This window comes from Triturus cristatus, chromosome 12 (genome assembly GCF_964204655.1).
Source record: "Triturus cristatus chromosome 12, aTriCri1.1, whole genome shotgun sequence".
In the NCBI taxonomy this organism is placed as follows: Eukaryota; Metazoa; Chordata; class Amphibia; order Caudata; family Salamandridae; genus Triturus; species Triturus cristatus.
In genome coordinates this window covers 230,048,342-230,067,274 of record NC_140595.1, presented here as the reverse complement: position 1 = coordinate 230,067,274, position 18,933 = coordinate 230,048,342, and the positions used below count along the sequence as shown (strand labels likewise).

The 18,933-nt window shown below is 47.8% G+C and overlaps 1 protein-coding gene across 2 annotated transcripts in view; it reads left to right on the top strand.

Moving 5' to 3' along the window:
• The window catches only part of PLEKHG4 (pleckstrin homology and RhoGEF domain containing G4), a 1,592,954-nt gene that overhangs the window by 947,655 nt on the left and 626,366 nt on the right, over window positions 1-18,933 (top strand). The gene's annotated exons all lie outside the window — the stretch shown is intronic.

Genomic DNA, 18,933 nt, shown 5'->3' with positions numbered 1-18,933 from the left:
ATGGAGGCAGCCAGTGAGTGCATCACGCTGAGACAAAACAGCCCCTATCGCTTCTTCCACGAATGGATGATCCGTTACAGGATGCGCCAACACCGGAGCCGTAGTGAACGCCCTCTTCAAGGTCGTGAATGCCTCGTCGGCCTCTCTGGACCATACGAACGGTACCCCTTGTCTCAACAACCTGGTTATGGGAACCGCTGTTTTGGAAAACTGCACGATGAACCGGCGGTAGTAGTTGGCGAACCCCAAAAAACTTTGCACCTCACGCACGTTCTTTGGGGCCGGCCAATCCTGCACCGCCCTCACCTTCCGATCCGACATCTGTAACCCCTTAGGAGTGAGGTTTACCCCCAAGAACTCCACCTCACGTACACTGAACTCACACTTGCTTAGTTTGACATATAACTGGTGTTTCCTTAATCTCTCCAATACCCGGCTCACATGTTCTACATGACAAGATTCGTCTTGGGAGTATATCAATATGTCGTCTATGTACATGACCACAAAACGATCCACATACTCCTTCAGCACGTCATTAATGAAAAACTGAAAAGCCGCCGGGGCGTTACAAAGCCCAAACGGCATCACCATATATTCGTATAGGCCATATCGCGTCTCGAATGCCGTCTTCCACTCATCCCCCTCACGTACCCTGACCAGGTGATAAGCCCCCCGCAAATCCAAACGGGTATAGATCTTTGCTTCCCTCACCTGGTCGAGCAACACCGAGATGAGGGGGAGAGGATAACGGTTGCGTACGGTGTTCTTATTCAAGACGCGATAGTCCACACACGCCCTTAAATCCCCATTGGCTTTGGCAATAAAAAAAATGGGAGAGGCTGCAGGGGATCGAGAAGGCCTAATAAACCCCAAGCGAAGGTAATGGTCTAGGTACTCCTTTAGATGGACAGTTTTCGGTACAGACAAAGCATACACTCTACAAATTGGGATGGCAGCCCCCTCCACCAAATCAATCTGGCAATCGTACTCCCGGTGTGGGGGTAACGTTTCCGCTTTGACTTCGCTGAACACATCACTGTATCCACTGTATTCAACCGGGAGTTGAACGTTGGTTTCTACTGCCGTGGCGGCCAGATATGGAGTAGCCAACACTGATATATGCATCGAAGGACTGGGTGACAGGTGATCCTGACAAAACTCAGGCACAAAACGGAGCGTCTTCTTTCTCCAATCAACCACGGGGTTGTGCTTACGCAACCAGGGCATGCCTAAAATAACCTCGTATTGAGGGGCTGCGATGATATTTAAGGTCAAGATCTCTGCATGAGTCTCCCCTTGCGCCCTAACAGAGAGCCCTACCTCGCTGGTTCTTTCAGTTATTTGACCGGATTTCAACGGCTGTCCATCCACCGCTAGGACCTCCTCAGGATTCTCTCTGGGAACACGGGGTAAAGCCAGACGGGCCACCAAGCCTTCATCGATAAAATTGCCTGTAGCACCTGAGTCTACCATTACCGAAACCTGATGGACCTCACATTCGCATTCAAGCGCCATGCTAACGACAAGATGCGACTCAGTTTCCCCTACCCCGATGGTAGATAGCGAGGTGAGTTTCCATTCGTGGCCTCCCTCCTCCCCTTGTCTTTGGTTCTCAGACTGTACTTTATCTACCGCTAGGGAAGAGACGGCTACGCGCTTAAATCTATTGGCCCCAGAGGTTTTGGGTTTTGAGGGGCATTCTCTAACGTAATGCCCCTTCTTCCCTCAGTACATGCAGAGACCCTGCGTTCTCCGGACCTCTCTCTCTTCTTTGGACAACTGGGCTCTAAGTGCTCCGATTTCCATGGGTTCAGGACTGTCTTCTAACCCTCCCAATGTCTTACGAAGGGACCGCTCTGGCAGGCCTGACCCTCTGTCCCATCGTCTCCTACTACCCCCTCTCTCTGTCATACGACTATCCAAGCGCAACACCAGATTTATCATGTCCACACACGTGGTTGGCTGAGGGTCCACTTGGGCCACTACGTCCTTCAACTCCTCTTTTAGTCCTTGGTAAAAGAGAGACATCCTTTTTTCCTCTGGCCAATCAGCCTCAGCCACCAATCGGTTAAACGTAGTTAAATAAGTAATCAACTCAGTCCTTCCCTGCCGTAACTCCAAAAGTTCTTTGTCCGCACTAAAGGTTGTGGCTCTCCGATCAAACATTTTCTCGAATTCTGCCTTAAAGGCTGACCAATCCGACAAAATGGGATCATTACGCCTAACCAACGGCACCGCCCAATTGGCGGCGTCTCCCGCCAAATAGGAGATGGCGAAGGCTACTCGTGAATGATTGTTAGGGAATGAGGCTGGTTTACAAGAGAAGTGTAATAACACCTGTGTTAAAAACACTTGCGTCTTATGAGGGTCGCCTGAGAACCTTTCGGGGGTAGCCAAAGGAATGGGCGGGGGCACTGTCACCTGAATGGAAGAGGCAGAAGAAGAAGCACTAAAAGGGTTTCTAGACAACTGTTCAACCTTGTCACGTAACGCAGTAGTTTCGGCTCTAGCCGATGCCAACTCCTGCTGTACCAGAACCAACGCATGTAACACTTCCTCCATGGACGCCATTATTGCTGCGACTGGACCGGGCAGAACACAATTCTTGGGTTCGCGATTCTGTCAGGTTTTCATCCTGCGGAATCCAGACGCAACAATAAGCTCCACCTCCGGACCTTCCAAACACCCTGAAGTATGTTGACACAGGGTGTTTAAATGATACGGCGAGGGAAAAACCCCCCTAAAGGGGAAAAAACCCTAGGAGGGGATAGGGAAGGGTCAGCTGGGAAAAGGAAGCTGGAAAAACAAGACAAAAGGATTAATACATGGAATACATACTACGCTCTGTAAAGTCTCTCTAACACAAATGATGATTTACCTGCAAGGTCTCTGTCTACAAGCTTCACTTCGATGGAACACTCCTGGTATCCCCTCTCCCTATAGGACACAAACACCCGTTAGTTGGCAATGAGAGATCGCCCTCCAACTCAACTGTATGCAAGGCTACCATATGTAACCTACCCTCACTCGGATACTACTATGACCCCTCTGTATTCACTCAGGTAAAGTTCCTCGCGGTATAGCGGTCATTCCTGATTAACAGCTCAGGCTTATGATGAAAACAATAGAGAATCAATCCCGGCGTATATTACTCCATATGCGCCGATTGCATGCCTTAACTCCCTCGGGACCTTGACCCCTCCAAACACGGTAGGGCGTAGTGATCTACTACCGCCCTCCGCTTTGGCACTTGTAATCCGTATGGAAATAGTAATTCGTAACGGTAATGCAGAGGATGCCTTCCCCTTGCACTCTGCCACTTGCATTTACTTGCGCTCTGCCTCCAGTAATCAAACAACAACAGTCAGCTTCCCCTGCGCAACGATACGCTGGCAGGGCTCTCACCTCGTTGCTCTCGAACGGTAACCGGACTCCGGAACGCTGCCTTCGGCGATGGTACGCTGCGCTGCTTCAAGCGCGTACAATGGTTCGGACTAAAGTTTGCACCTGTCAGTAGCGAAGTGAACCAAATCAGCTACTCGGACACTCTGGAAACGAGAGCAGCCGCTCCCGCTTGCCTCACAAAATCGCGAACGTCGTTTTCTCCGTGTTGCTCCTCTATATCCGGTCCGGCAGCAAAGGCTGCTGGGATCGGTAGTTCAACACCCCGGGAACCTGGAAAATGTAGTTCTTTAGGCAGGCGCGAGGGCTAGACCCTGACAGTACGCCCCCCTCCCAGGCGCCTCCTAGGACCAGGCTTGGACGGAAACCTCCGGTGGAAAGATGCAACGGCTCTCGTGGCGTGCACGTTACTCCAGGGCTCCCAGGAGTCATCCTCCACCGAATAGCCCTTCCAGGAGACCAAGTACCACAGCACCCCCCTACGTAGCTTCGAATCACGTATAGATCGTACTTCATATTCGATCCCTCCGTCACCGTACACCGGTGGGGGGCATCTCCTCTGGGTTGTAAATGCCTTCTTTAGTAAGTGTACATGAAACACGGGATGTATCCTTAGTGACCCCGGCAGTCGTAGTTTGTAGGCCACCGGATTGACTTGCTTCACTATAGGATATGGCCCAATAAAGCGTGGATGAAATACGCTTCGCAACTTGAACCTGATGTATCTGGTGGACAACCACACCTTGTCTCCCACTTGGAACTGAGGGCTGGGGATCCTGTGCTTATCCTCCCACTGCTTGTATACCTCTTTAGCCTTCACTACATGAGCGTGCACTGCCTTATGCACCTTCCTCAACATACGTAAGTGAGCCATCACAGTGGGCTGGTTTCGGGCTGCCGAAGGGATGTCGATGGGTAAGGTGTTGGCTTCGTACCCGTAATTGGCTCTAAACGGTGACATGCCTGTAGACCCATGCCAGGCATTGTTATAGGCCAATTCGGCCAACCATAACAGATCCACCCATGATTCGTGTGCTTCTTTGGAATAGCACCGCAGGTATTTCTTCAGAGTCTGATTTAACCTTTCGGTCTGCCCGTCAGTCTGTGGGTGAAAGCTTGTTGAAAGTGCGGCTTCTATTCCTAATGCCTGACACCAGGTTTTCCAAAAGCGGGCAACAAACTGTGGCCCCCTGTCAGACACTATTACCTGGGGAAGGCCATGTAGCCGAATGACCTGAGAAGCCAGTAACCTTGCGGTCTGACTAGCTGTGGGAAGATTAGTACACGGAAGGAAATGACCCATCTTGGTTAGGCTATCCACCACCACCAATATAGCCGAACACCCTTTGTCCACCGGCAACCCTGTTATGAAATCTAGGCTTATGTTCTGCCATGGTCGAACCGGCGTGGGCATGGGCATCAGTTGGCCTTTCATTCTGGTGTTCTCCCCCTTAGCTCTGGCACACACATCACACTCCTTCACCCACAGCTTGGTGTCTTTCACCAATGAATCCCACCAAAAGTACCTCCGCAGCAGGTGCACTGTCTTGGTAACTCCTGGGTGACCTGCCATGGGCGTTACGTGACACCAAACGAAGGCCTTTTTCTGCATATCCACCGTGGGCAGGTACAGCCCCTCACCTTGAAAAGACAGCCCTTGTCTCACCACCCTGCCTGGTTTACTCGCCGCCCACCGTTCCCATGCTACCAACGATCTGGAACTCCTAACCGTATCCAGAAACTGCTCAGCACGGACCACACATACCACCTTTGTGGCTGGGATAATGGCCTGAGGAGCTGGTTCGAATTTCTCCCCAGGCACCACCTGTCGAGACAAGGCGTCTGCTTTCCGGTTGTCGACGCCCGGTCTATAGGTCACCACAAAGTTGTACCCTGCGAAAAAAAGCATCCAACGCATTTGTCGTTGCGTTAGATGCCTAGCTGAGGTCATGTACTGCAGGTTTCGGTGGTCTGTGTAGACAGGTACTGCTTGACAAGCCCCCCACAGGTAGTGCCGCCACTCCTGAAAGGCCCGCTTGATAGCCAGAAGTTCTTTTTCGGCTATTGTATAGTTAACCTCTGCAGGGCTCAACTTCTTTGACAGGAAAGCTACAGGATGGAGGCAGCCAGTGAGTGCATCACGCTGAGACAAAACAGCCCCTATCGCTTCTTCCACGAATGGATGATCCGTTACAGGATGCGCCAACACCGGAGCCATAGTGAACGCCCTCTTCAAGGTCGTGAATGCCTCGTCGGCCTCTCTGGACCATACGAACGGTACCCCTTGTCTCAACAACCTGGTTATGGGAACCGCTGTTTTGGAAAACTGCACGATGAACCGGCGGTAGTAGTTGGCGAACCCCAAAAAACTTTGCACCTCACGCACGTTCTTTGGGGCCGGCCAATCCTGCACCGCCCTCACCTTCCGATCCGACATCTGTAACCCCTTAGGAGTGAGGTTTACCCCCAAGAACTCCACCTCACGTACACTGAACTCACACTTGCTTAGTTTGACATATAACTGGTGTTTCCTTAACCTCTCCAATACCCGCCTCACATGTTCTACATGACAAGATTCGTCTTGGGAGTATATCAATATGTCGTCTATGTACATGACCACAAAACGATCCACATACTCCTTCAGCACGTCATTAATGAAAAACTGAAAAGCCGCCGGGGCGTTACAAAGCCCAAACGGCATCACCATATATTCGTTTAGGCCATATCGCGTCTCGAATGCCGTCTTCCACTCATCCCCCTCACGTACCCTGACCAGGTGATAAGCCCCCCGCAAATCCAAATGGGTATAGATCTTTGCTTCCCTCACCTGGTCGAGCAACACCGAGATGAGGGGGAGAGGATAACGGTTGCGTACGGTGTTCTTATTCAAGACGCGATAGTCCACACACGCCCTTAAATCCCCATTGGCTTTGGCAATAAAAAAAATGGGAGAGGCTGCAGGGGATCGAGAAGGCCTAATAAACCCCAAGCGAAGGTAATGGTCTAGGTACTCCTTTAGATGGACAGTTTCCGGTACAGACAAAGCATACACTCTACAAGTTGGGATGGTAGCCCCCTCCACCAAATCAATCTGGCAATCGTACTCCCGGTGTGGGGGTAACGTTTCCGCTTTGACTTCGCTGAACACATCACTGTATCCACTGTATTCAACCGGGAGTTGAACGTTGGTTTCTACTGCCGTGGCGGCCAGATATGGAGTAGCCAACACTGATATATGCATCGAAGGACTGGGTGACAGGTGATCCTGACAAAACTCAGGCACAAAACGGAGCGTCTTCTTTCTCCAATCAACCACGGGGTTGTGCTTACGCAACCAGGGCATGCCTAAAATAACCTCGTATTGAGGGGCTGCGATGATATTTAAGGTCAAGATCTCTGCATGAGTCTCCCCTTGCGCCCTAACAGAGAGCCCTACCTCGCTGGTTCTTTCAGTTATTTGACCGGATTTCAACGGCTGTCCATCCACCGCTAGGACCTCCTCAGGATTCTCTCTGGGAACACGGGGTAAAGCCAGACGGGCCACCAAGCCTTCATCGATAAAATTGCCTGTATCACCTGAGTCTATCATTACCGAAACCTGATGGACCTCACATTCGCATTCAAGCGCCATGCTAACGACAAGATGCGACTCAGTTTCCCCTACCCCGATGGTAGATAGCGAGGTGAGTTTCCATTCGTGGCCTCCCTCCTCCCCTTGTCTTTGGTTCTCAGACTGTACTTTATCTACCGCTAGGGAAGAGACGGCTACGAGCTTAAATCTATTGGCCCCAGAGGTTTTGGGTTTTGAGGTGCATTCTCTAACGTAATGCCCCTTCTTCCCGCAGTACATGCAGAGACCCTGCGTTCTCCGGATCTCTCTCTCTTCTTTGGACAACTGGGCTCTAAGTGCTCCGATTTCCATGGGTTCAGGACTGTCTTCTAACCTTCCCAATGTCTTACGAAGGGACCGCTCTGGCAGGCCTGACCCTCTGTCCCATCGTCTCCTACTACGCCCTCTCTCTGTCATACGACTATCCAAGCGCAACACCAGATTTATCATGTCCACACACGTGGTTGGCTGAGGGTCCACTTGGGCCACTACGTCCTTCAACTCCTCTTTTAGTCCTTGGTAAAAGAGAGACGTCCTTTTTTCCTCTGGCCAATCAGCCTCAGCCACCAATCGGTTAAACGTAGTTAAATAAGTAATCAACTTAGTCCTTCCCTGCCGTAACTCCAAAAGTTCTTTGTCCGCACTAAAGGTTGTGGCTCTCCGATCAAACATTTTCTCGAATTCTGCCTTAAAGGCTGACCAATCCGACAAAATGGGATCATTACGCCTAACCAACGTCACCGCCCAATTGGCGGCGTCTCCCGCCAAATAGGAGATGGCGAAGGCTACTCGTGAATGATTGTTAGGGAATGAGGCTGGTTTACAAGAGAAGTGTAATAACACCTGTGTTAAAAACACTTGAGTCTTACTAGGGTCGCCTGAGAACCTTTCGGGGGTAGCCAAAGGAATGGGCGGGGGCACTGTCACCTGAATGGAAGAGGCAGAAGAAGAAGCACTAAAAGGGTTTCTAGACAACTGTTCAACCTGGTCACGTAACGCAGTAGTTTCGGCTCTAGCCGATGCCAACTCCTGCTGTACCAGAACCAACGCATGTAACACTTCCTCCATGAACGCCATTATTGCTGCGACTGGACCGGGCAGAACACAATTCTTGGGTTCGCGATTCTGTCAGGTTTTCATCCTGCGGAATCCAGACGCAACAATAAGCTCCACCTCCGGACCTTCCAAACACCCTGAAGTATGTTGACACAGGGTGTTTAAATGATACGGCGAGGGAAAAACCCCCCTAAAGGGGAAAAAACCCTAGGAGGGGATAGGGAAGGGTCAGCTGGGAAAAGGAAGCTGGAAAAACAAGACAAAAGGATTAATACATGGAATACATACTACGCTCTGTAAAGTCTCTCTAACACAAATGATGATTCACCTGCAAGGTCTCTGTCTACAAGCTTCACTTCGATGGAACACTCCTGGTATCCCCTCTCCCTATAGGACACAAACACCCGTTAGTTGGCAATGAGAGATCGCCCTCCAACTCAACTGTATGCAAGGCTACCATATGTAACCTACCCTCACTCGGATACTACTATGACCCCTCTGTATTCACTCAGGTAAAGTTCCTCGCGGTATAGCGGTCATTCCTGATTAACAGCTCAGGCTTATGATGAAAACAATAGAGAATCAATCCCGGCGTATATTACTCCATATGCGCCGATTGCATGCCTTAACTCCCTCGGGACCTTGACCCCTCCAAACACGGTAGGGCGTAGTGATCTACTACCGCCCTCCGCTTTGGCACTTGTAATCCGTATGGAAATAGTAATTCGTGACGGTAATGCAGAGGATGCCTTCCCCTTGCACTCCGCCACTTGCATTTACTTGCGCTCTGCCTCCAGTATTCAAACAACAACAGTCAGCTTCCCCTGCGCAACGATACGCTGGCAGGGCTCTCACCTCGTTACTCTCGAACGGTAACCGGACTCCGGAACGCTGCCTTCGGCGATGGTACGCTGCGCTGCTTCAAGCGCGTACAATGGTTCGGACTAAAGTTTGCACCTGTCAGTAGCGAAGTGAACCAAATCAGCTACTCGGACACTCTGGAAACGAGAGCAGCCGCTCCCGCTCGCCTCACAAAATCGCGAACGTAGTTTTCTCCGTGTTGCTCCTCTATATCCGGTCCGGCAGCAAAGGCTGCTGGGATCGGTAGTTCAACACCCCGGGAACCTGGAAAATGTAGTTCTTTAGGCAGGCGCGAGGGCTAGACCCTGACACATTTTGAGTGATTTCTCAAATCCTCTTCTATTTCATTAAAAAATTCTGACATACAGACTGAAACATGCACTTTCAATACCAGCAGCAGACTTCCCTGTTGAGCAGTAGCTTTACTACAGTGATCTAATAAGCAACTAGAGTGCTAACATTCTGAATTTATGGCAAATGTGTGACACATCTGAATGCCTTCTTGATGGAATCAAAGTAAAAAACTGAAAGTATTTCCTACTGAGGAGACTGTAGTAAATGAGGAAATTAGGAAACATCATAACAAATAAGTCTCCCAAATGGCCACCAGAGCAAAAGAGCCCAAATGTAGCTCAAATATCACCCAGATGTAGCCCAAGTATAGCCCAATGACAGAATGTCCCAGAGTGTTCTAACGAACAACTAGAACGCTAACAGTCTTACTTAAGACAAAAGTATGGCACACCTGAAGCCATCTTGATTGGAATAAAGTGGTAACACTTAAAACATTTAATTTGAAAAGGAACAAAATGAGGGGGTTCATTTTGCCATAGAAATTATGATTAGTTCTGCAGAAAGAAAAATTAGGGCACATTTTGACTTCTCAAATCCTCTTCTATTTCATAAACAAATTCTGACATGCAGACTGAAACATGCACTTTGAATACCAGCAGCAGACTTCCCTGGTGAGCAGTAGTTTTAATACAGTGATCTAATGAGCAACTAGAGTGCTAAAATTCAGAATTTATGGTAAATGTGTGACACATCTGAATGCCTTTTTGATGGAACCAAAATAAAAAACTGAAAGTATTCCCACTGAGGAGACTGCAGTAAATGAGGAAATTAGGAAACTTCATAACAAATAAATCTCCCAAGATGGCCACCAGAGAGAAAAGAGCCCAAATGTAGCCCAAATATCACCCAGATGTAGCCCAAGTATAGCCCAATGACAGAATGTCCCAGAGTGTTCTTAAGAACAACTAGAGCGCTTACTGTCTTACTTATGACAAAAGTATGGCAGACCTGAAGCCATCTTGATTGGAATAAACTGGTAACACTTAAAACATTTAATTTAAAAATGAACACAAGGAGGGGGTTCATTTTGCCATAGGAATTATGATTAGTGCTGAAGAAAGAAAAATTAGGGCACATTTTGAGTGACTTCTCAAATCCTCTTCTATTTCATTAAAAAATTCTGATATGCAGACTGAAACATGCACTTTTAATACCAGCAACAGACTTCCCTGGTGAGCAGTAGCTTTACTACAGTGATCTAATGAGCAACTAGAGTGCTAACATTCAGAATTTATGGCAAATGTGTGACATATCTGAATACTTTGATGATGGAATCAAAGTAAAAAACTGAAAGCATTTCCTACTGAGGAGACTGCAGTAAATGAGGAAATTAGGAAACTTCATAACAAATACATCTCCCAAAGATGGCCACCAGAGACAAAAGAGCCCAAATGCAGCACAAATATCACCCAGATGTAGCCCACATGTAGCCCAATGACAGAAGTGTGCAAAACACTTATTTTTTTGTGTATTTGCAGTTTTATATAGTGCAGACTTGTCAGGTATTGGAGTGCTTTACATGAGCATTGGTTACATCACACAAGATCAAACTCATTTTGGTTGTAGACATGGGGAGATTAAGTGATTTGACCAGAATCACAGAATGTTGAGCTGAAGCAGAAACTCCAACCTGGTTCCCCAGTTGCAAAGTCTGCAGCTCTGGAAGTAACACCACCTCCTCTCCCCTAGGTGCAACATTTAATCAAGTGCTCAACTGGATAAAAAAACATAAAGATTACAAATAATTTAAAAGTTCTTTGTCGCTATTTGAAAACTCAGAAAATATGTCCTCATTTTAGTTTTTTAGAGCACTAACCATAATTTTGATGCAAATAAGACCCTGTCATATATGTAATTTCTAAAGGAAATACTCTAGGTATTACAGTTTTGATTACATCAAGATGACGTCAGGCGTTCCACACTTTTGTAATAAATATAGAATGTTAGCAATCTAGTTGTTCATTGGGATACTGTTGAGAGGCAGAGGCCAGGGGCACGGACTCTGAAAATTGAAGGCAGGTAGGAGAGTGCAGAGGCAATAATTTGACCACACTGGGCAGGCAGGCAGGAAGGGCAGTGACAGCATAACAGACTATGGAGGGCAGTGGAAAGGGAGGCAGGGGCAACAAACCAACAATACAGGACTGGCAAGAGAGGCTGTGGCAATATAATAGACCATTGTGGGCAGAAGGAAGAGGCAGTGGTAGTACTACCATACATGCCAACAGACCCGTTTCAGCCGGGAAACGTCCAATGTTTTTAAGCTCAAATGGGCTTTATTTGATCTGTCTCCTGTCTACAATCTCCTCTTTTTCAATGTAACTCAAAGGGGAAAATCAATACCCCAGTTTTTTTTCAAAATCTCCCTCTTACCAAGTTCAAAATGTTCGCAAGTATGGTACATTGGATCATGGTAGGCAGGAGGAATTGGGGTAGGGAAATGGACTCGGATAACAGAGGACAGGAGGGACATGGAGAGGTGCACCAAACTGACCCTACAGGGCAGGCATCAGGGTTTGTAGCAGCACAATACATCACACAGCGCATGCGGGACGGGAGTGCAGCACAACAATCCATAGAAAGCAATAGGGAGGGGACAGGACCATGCACATGGACAACAGAGAACAGAGGGGAAAGAGGCAATGGTAGCTAGCTGACCATAATGGACAAACAGGAGAGAAAGCTGCAGCATAACAGACCATAAAGGGCAGGAGGGACGGATCAGGGGCATTACAATGGCACAGACAAGCCAGGAGGGAGGGAATAGGGGTCCGCCCATGGAAACATAGGGCTGGGGGCAAGGGGGCAGGGCAGGAGCAGCAAGATGACCATGGAGGTCAGGCAGGATGGGCACTAGAAACAAGACACACCATGGAGAGCAACAATGAGACTATGATGGCATACACACAGACCATGGAGGGAAGGTAGGAGGGGGTCAGGGGCAGCTAGCTGACCACACAGGGAAGGTGGGAGGGGCCATGGCAGCACAGAAGACCATGCATGGCATGCGGGAGGGTTAGTGGCAGCACAATGGCTATGATGCGCAAGAAGGAGGGTGCAGGGGCATGCACAAAGGACCATGGAGGACAGAAGGGAGGGTCAGGACCTGGGCACAGACAAGAGAGTTCTGGGGAAGGGGCCTCACAACAGACCGCGCGGGGCAGGCAGGAGGAGCAGTTGCAGCACAACAGACCAGGGAGGGCAGAAGGGTGTGGCAGTAAAATGGACCATGGAGGACAGGAGGAAGGGGATAGGGGCATGGCATGTGGACAGGCAGGGTGGAGGTGGCAGTGACAGGTTACAGTCATCTGACAATGCTAGGCAGGTGGGAGGGGAGTGGCAGCTCAACAGAACACTCAGAGTAGATAGGAGTGGCAGGTCCATGGAACATGGTGAGCAAAAAGGATGGAGCAGGGGCATGCACGAAGACATCGGAGGGCAGGGGGAAGTAGAATAGGGGCAGCAAGCTAAGCACAGAGGCTAAGCAGGAGGTCAATGATGGGCCATAGAATTGGGCAATGGAGGGCAGGAGGAGTGGACTGGTACATCATGCTAAATGGAGGGCAGTGGCAACACATCAGACCATGCATGGCAGGAGGGAGGAGGCTAGTCCATGGATTCAGACAACAGAGGATAGGGAGGAGGTGGATGGGGCAGCAAGCTAACTGTTCAGAGAAGGTGGGTATTAGGAACTTTATTGTTTTTAAAATGTGTGTCTGTGCGAACTATTTAAAATATGAACAAGTATGCAGCATAACCTCACTTTTATTCAGGAAGAAGAGGACGTTTGTGACTGTGACTCCGGGCTCACTTGGCAGAAACACCCCCTGACCCTCCACCCCCCATCGCAAAATGTAATGCCCGTGAAAAGGGTTGGTGGACGCAGTGTTATATAGAACTTAGTCCTGAGAGCACGATTGAAAATGAAAACTAGATATAGTATATGGTATAAACTATGCACCAAAAGGTGTGATATAAGATGAACCGGGGCGTGAAATATAATATGCAATACATTGTGCGCAATGACAGATTCATTGGAGAGCGCGAGATAGCACAGGCACTAGCGCGTGCTATGCAATATGCGCCTTGGAGTGTAATATGCAAAGGGCAGCGTTGTGTAACCTAACTAGTCTCTAAAGTTGTAATATAAAATATGTGCTGGGGAGTGTAACGTTGCATATGCACTGTGACAAAGATATGGATCCCAGATTGTAATATGTATGGCATAGTGCTGTGCGTTATAACATAGGCATAGAGGAAGGCACGTTAGATGGGGCAATATAACCCGTGCGAAGGCAGGTGTGGCATGACATATTCACGGGGTGGTGTTACAGTGCACATGGGCTAGAGAGTGTCATAGCATACGCACTAGCTGGTGGAATACAACACAGAGGTGTGAGGCACTCGGCGGGCACTGGTGGGTGTAACACAGCATTGGGCTCAGCCAGGAGCACGCTGTGACTCTCAAGTGAGGTTCGTCTCCTTTCCAGAGAGAAAAATAAAAAGTATTACACATCCAGCGGTGGATGTGTATTTTATTAACCGTGAGGGGGGTTTCTTGCATAGTTTGGTCGAATTTTTGTTGAATCCCCTTTGAATGGCTTGGTGTGCGTGTATATTAAATGTGCCCGTCAATAGCTACCCATGTTTGTATAAACAAACGACAAGGGTGTCTACTTGGAGAGTACCCACCGGCGGGGGCGCCGGGATTAAGCACGGTAGGGCGTCAGACACGTCAGAGCTTCACTAGCGGTGTAAATACATTCCATGTGGATTCATTCTATGCATAGTCGCCTTTTAATGAATATCACGCAAATCGTCATGGTGATAGGTACGTACGGTTTGTCCAGCATGTCCTAGGTGTTTCTATAAATATATTTGTTTAAAAAATAATAAAAAACAAAGGCTGGCCCCGGGGGATGAGGTCCCCGGGGCCATAAGTGGCCTGAGGAGGGGGGCAACGCAGCCCCCTCCTAAAGAATAAAAATAAAAAAAGGCCATGACCCGGGGGTTGGGGTCCCCGGGGCCGATTAAGGCCTTGGGAGGGCCAAATTAATTTTTTTAACAACACAAATTAGGGTGCAGGCCCTGGGGGATGGGGTCCCCAGGGCCAGTAAATTAGAAAAAGAAGGGGAGCCACACAGCCCTCCTTCTTAAAAAAATAAAATAAATAAAAGACCGGCATCGCGCCGGAGGCCACTCCCCCTCTTTGCAGCACTCTGCAAACGCGCCCCCTGGCCAGTTGTAAGTTGGGGAATAAATTCCCCTTCAATACTGAGGGTCCCTGAGGGCCAACTAGCCCAACAGGTATCTCCAGTATGCGTCAGGGAGCTGCGTTGCAGACAGGTGTTCTGAGGCCACGCCCATTTTTACACCTCTATACAACGCAGCTCTGTGGCGCTTACTGGAGGTACCTAGTGGGCTAGTTTGACCCTAGGGACCCTTAGGATTCAAGGGGACTTAATCTCTCAACTTAGAACGGCCACAGGGCGCGTTTACACAGTGGTGAAGGGAGGGGACGGAGCCTGAGGTGACGTGTGCAAACACGCCCTGTGGCGCGTTTTAAGTTGGGGAAATAATTCCCTTTCAATCCTGAGGGACTCTGGGGGCCAACTAGCCCACCAGGTGCTTCCAGTAAGCGCCACTGCTCTGCCTTGCAGAGAGGTGGTGCAGGCCGTGCCCCTTTTTACACCTCTCTGAAATGGTGCTTACTGGACGTACCTAGTGGGCTATTTTGCCCCTAGGGATCCTCAGGATTCAAGGGGACTTAATCTCCGAACGTAAAAAACGGCCACAGGGCGTGTTTACACAGTGGGGAAGGGAGGGGACGGGGCCTTAGGTGACGTGTGCAAACACGCCCTATGGCGCGTTTTAAGTTGGCAAAATAATTCCCTTTCAATCCTGAGGGCCCCTGGGGGCTAACTAGCCCACCAGGAGCTTCCAGTAAGTGCCACTGAGCTGCGTTGCAGAGAGGTGGTCCAGGCCGTGCCACTTTTTACACCTCTCTGCAACGCAGCTCTTTGGCGCTTACTGGAGGTACCTAGTGGGCTAGTTGGACCCTAGGGACCCTCAGGATTCAAATTAACTTAATCTCCCAACTAAAAACGGCCACAGGGCGTGTTTACACAGTGGTGAAGGTAGGGGACGGGGCCTGAGTTAACGTGTGCAAACAAGCCCTGTGGCGTGTTTTAAGTTGGGGAAATAATTCCCCTTCAATCCTGAGGGACCCTGGGGCCCAACTAGCCCACCAGGTGCTTCCAGTAAGCGCCACTGCGTTGCGTTGCAGAGAGGTGTTCTAGGCCGTGCCCCTTTTTACATCTCTCTGCAACGCAGCTCTGTGGCGCTTACTGGAGGTACCTAGTGGTCTAGTTGGACCCTAGGGACCCTCAGGATTCAAGGGGACTTAATCTCCCAACTTAAAACGGCCACAGGGTGTGTTTACACAGTGGGGAAGTGAGGGGACGGGGTCTGAGGTGACGTGTGCAAACACGCCCTGTGGCGCGTTTTAAGAGGTAGTTTTAATCCCCTGCCCGATTATATACTAGGGGCTTACAGAGGAGGTCATGCTAATCACAGGGGGACCCCAACGCATAGTGTTCCCTAGTGTATGTAGGTGTTATCACTGTATTCTGAGTGTCTTTTAACATAGCACTGGCTCTAGGACTGGTTAGTCAGACTCAGTTACCACCAGTAACCGTCTGAAAAAGTTGAGGGTACAGGATGTTTTTGCAACAAGGCTTCTTTCTGCTCTACTGTTTGTTCTTTCTGCACGTTATCCTTCTTCCTGCACTTTTCTTCGTCTTTGAGGACTTCTGTTGCTTCTTTCCGCATTTCTTTTTTTTCTTTCTGTGCGTTTTTTCTTCTTTCTTCACATGTCCTATCTCTGTAGGCATAGTTAGAAATTAGCATTTAAAAAACCTTTGAAATTCACTGAAAAAACCATAGGTTTCAGGCACGTTATAGTTAGGAATTAGCATTTAAAAAACCTTAGAAATTCACTGAAAAAACCATAGGTTTCAGGGGCGTTATAGTTAGCTGGACTTTTCACTCGTACAAAACCATTGAAATTCCCCCGTTATAGTTAGTTCAGCTAACTATAACTCGCGCGCCCGCAATGCACTGCTGATGACGTCACATATTACATCACTCATGACATGGTCAGTGACATCACTCATGACATCACTGATGACATCTCAAATGACATATATGTTCCACCAAAGGTCCATGCGCTTGAGAGGGCACTCGACGATGCTTTCACCTAACGGTATTATTTGCCTCCTTGCCGCTCGCTTTCTTTTAGTCCAGCATTTTGGCCATGTCCGACGCGTTTCGAGGCAACCACGCCTCTTAGTCATGGGCTTCTCCACAGAGGCACAAAAAGTATCACCTGTTTTAACATTCTCCTTTTATTGAATGAAACGCGCCCCTAGTGGGCGTGGCTTACAGTGATGCCGATTGGCATGATGGTTATAGTAGTCCAACAGGTGAATTTAGTACATATCCTTTAGTAGGCTTGGTGCCCCTGTGTAATCTTCGAGCTTGAATTAAATCCTATAGTAGGAAAGACATCTTTAAATGCGAGCTTGATTTAGCATAAAGCATTGTGCTGACACAGAACGGGATCGTACCTGTCAACAGCACATACACATATATATTACCTACTGGCGGTCGCCAGTAGGTAGTTATAGTTAGGACCTATTTTCCATAGGAAATCCGCAACATTCTGTTCCCAATAACTTTGGCGCCGATTGACGAATGTTCGCAAAATTTTCAAAACTTTTGGCCAGCTCCGGTTCGCTCCTGTCCTAAAAATCTCGGAATGATTCGTGTAGCGGGGGCCGAGAAAAAAGGGTGGTCCCAAAACGTGTTTTCCCCATGCAATATCCCATAGGACCTTTAGCCGTAGCTACAGCCCAAACTGCTGAACAGAATTACACCAAATTTGGCAGAAAGGTAGTCCTCAGTTCAGACTCGTGCCTTTTGCTTAAGTGGTGTAAATCCATTCAGTAGTTCCTGAGAAAATCAAAAGTAAAATCACATATATATCTCGGCGGAGCCTAACCACACATCTCATCGTGAGATCTGATTGGCTGTCAGCACTTTATCCAAGAAGTGTTGGCAGCCATCTTGGGACCAATAGACATGATAGCACCTCATTAAAAAGCATTGCAGTTAATAGAAGGTTTTAAGACTTTAGTTACATTATAAATCATTTGTTGATGGTACCATACTCATTTTAGGAATTGTGGTGTGTTCTAAGGTGATTTTACCATGTGAAAAAGCCTTCTGCTGTGATATCATGAATCATGTTTGAGAGAAAACTATTTTCTCATGCTTTTCCCACAGAGGTTTGGAAGGTGATCTATAAGCTAAACTGAGAGCATATTTTCTGTAAATTTACATTATCTTTCTCAGTCATGTGAGAATGAAGTCTGACATTCTCAGTAAAACATGTACATCCAACAAGGGCAGAGACTGTCAGTTGATTCCTTTGTGTTCTACTGCAGCTTCCCAGAGTGTTCTAAAGAACAACTAGAGCGCTAACAGTCCTACTTATGACAAACGTATGGCACACCTGAAGCCATCTTGGTTGGAATAAAGTGGTAACTCTTGAAACATTTAATTTAAAAAGGAACAAAATGAGGGGGTTCATTTTGCTATAGAAATTATGATTAGTGCTGCAGAAAGAAAAATTAGGGCACATTTTGACTTCTCAAATCCTCTTCTATTTCATAAAAAAATTCTGACATGCAGACTGAAACATGCACTTTGAATACCAGCAGCAGTCTTCCCTGGTGAGCAGTAGCTTTACTACAGTGATATAATGAGCAACTAGAGTGCTAACATTCAGAATTTATGGTAAATGTGTGACACATCTGAATGCCTTCTTGATGGAACCAAAGTAAACAAGCATTGAAAATGCAATAGGTCTCGCCCTCGTTTAAGTTAAAGCAATTCTGTTTGTAATTAGGTGGCTTTTTAGCTTTTTTTTTTTTTATTAGTGTTTTTCAAACTTTCATGTACATAACATGCATATGTATGCATATATGTATGCATGCATTTATATTTGTATTTATATCGATATGCAGATTATATATGTTTATATATGTATGTATATATATATATATATATACACATACATACATATAAATGCATTTGCATATATATATGCATAAATATATGTGCATATGTGTGCGTGTAGAGAGAGGTAGAGAGAGGTGTAGAGGTAGAGGTGTAGAGGTAGAGGTGTAGAGGTAGAGAGGTAGAGGTAGAGAGGTAGAGAGTAATAGAGAGAGAGGTAGAAAGAGGTAGAGAGTAGAGAGTGAGTAATAGAGAGTAGAGAGTGAGTAGTAGAGAGTAGTAGGGAGAGTAGGAGAGAGAGAGTAGTAGAGAGTAGTAGAGTGAGTAGTAGAGAGTGAGTAGTAGAGAGTAGTAGAGAGTGAGTAGTAGAGAGTAGGAGAGAGTGAGTAGCAGAGAGAGAGTATTAGAGAGTAGTGGAGAGTGAGTACCAGAGTGAGTTGTAGAGAGAGTAGTAGAGAGTGAGTAGTAGAGAGTAGTAGAGAGTGAGGAGTAGTAGAGTGAGTAGTAGAGTGAGTAGTAGAGAGTAGTAGAGAGAGAGTAGTAGAGAGTGAGTAGTAGAGAGTAGCAGA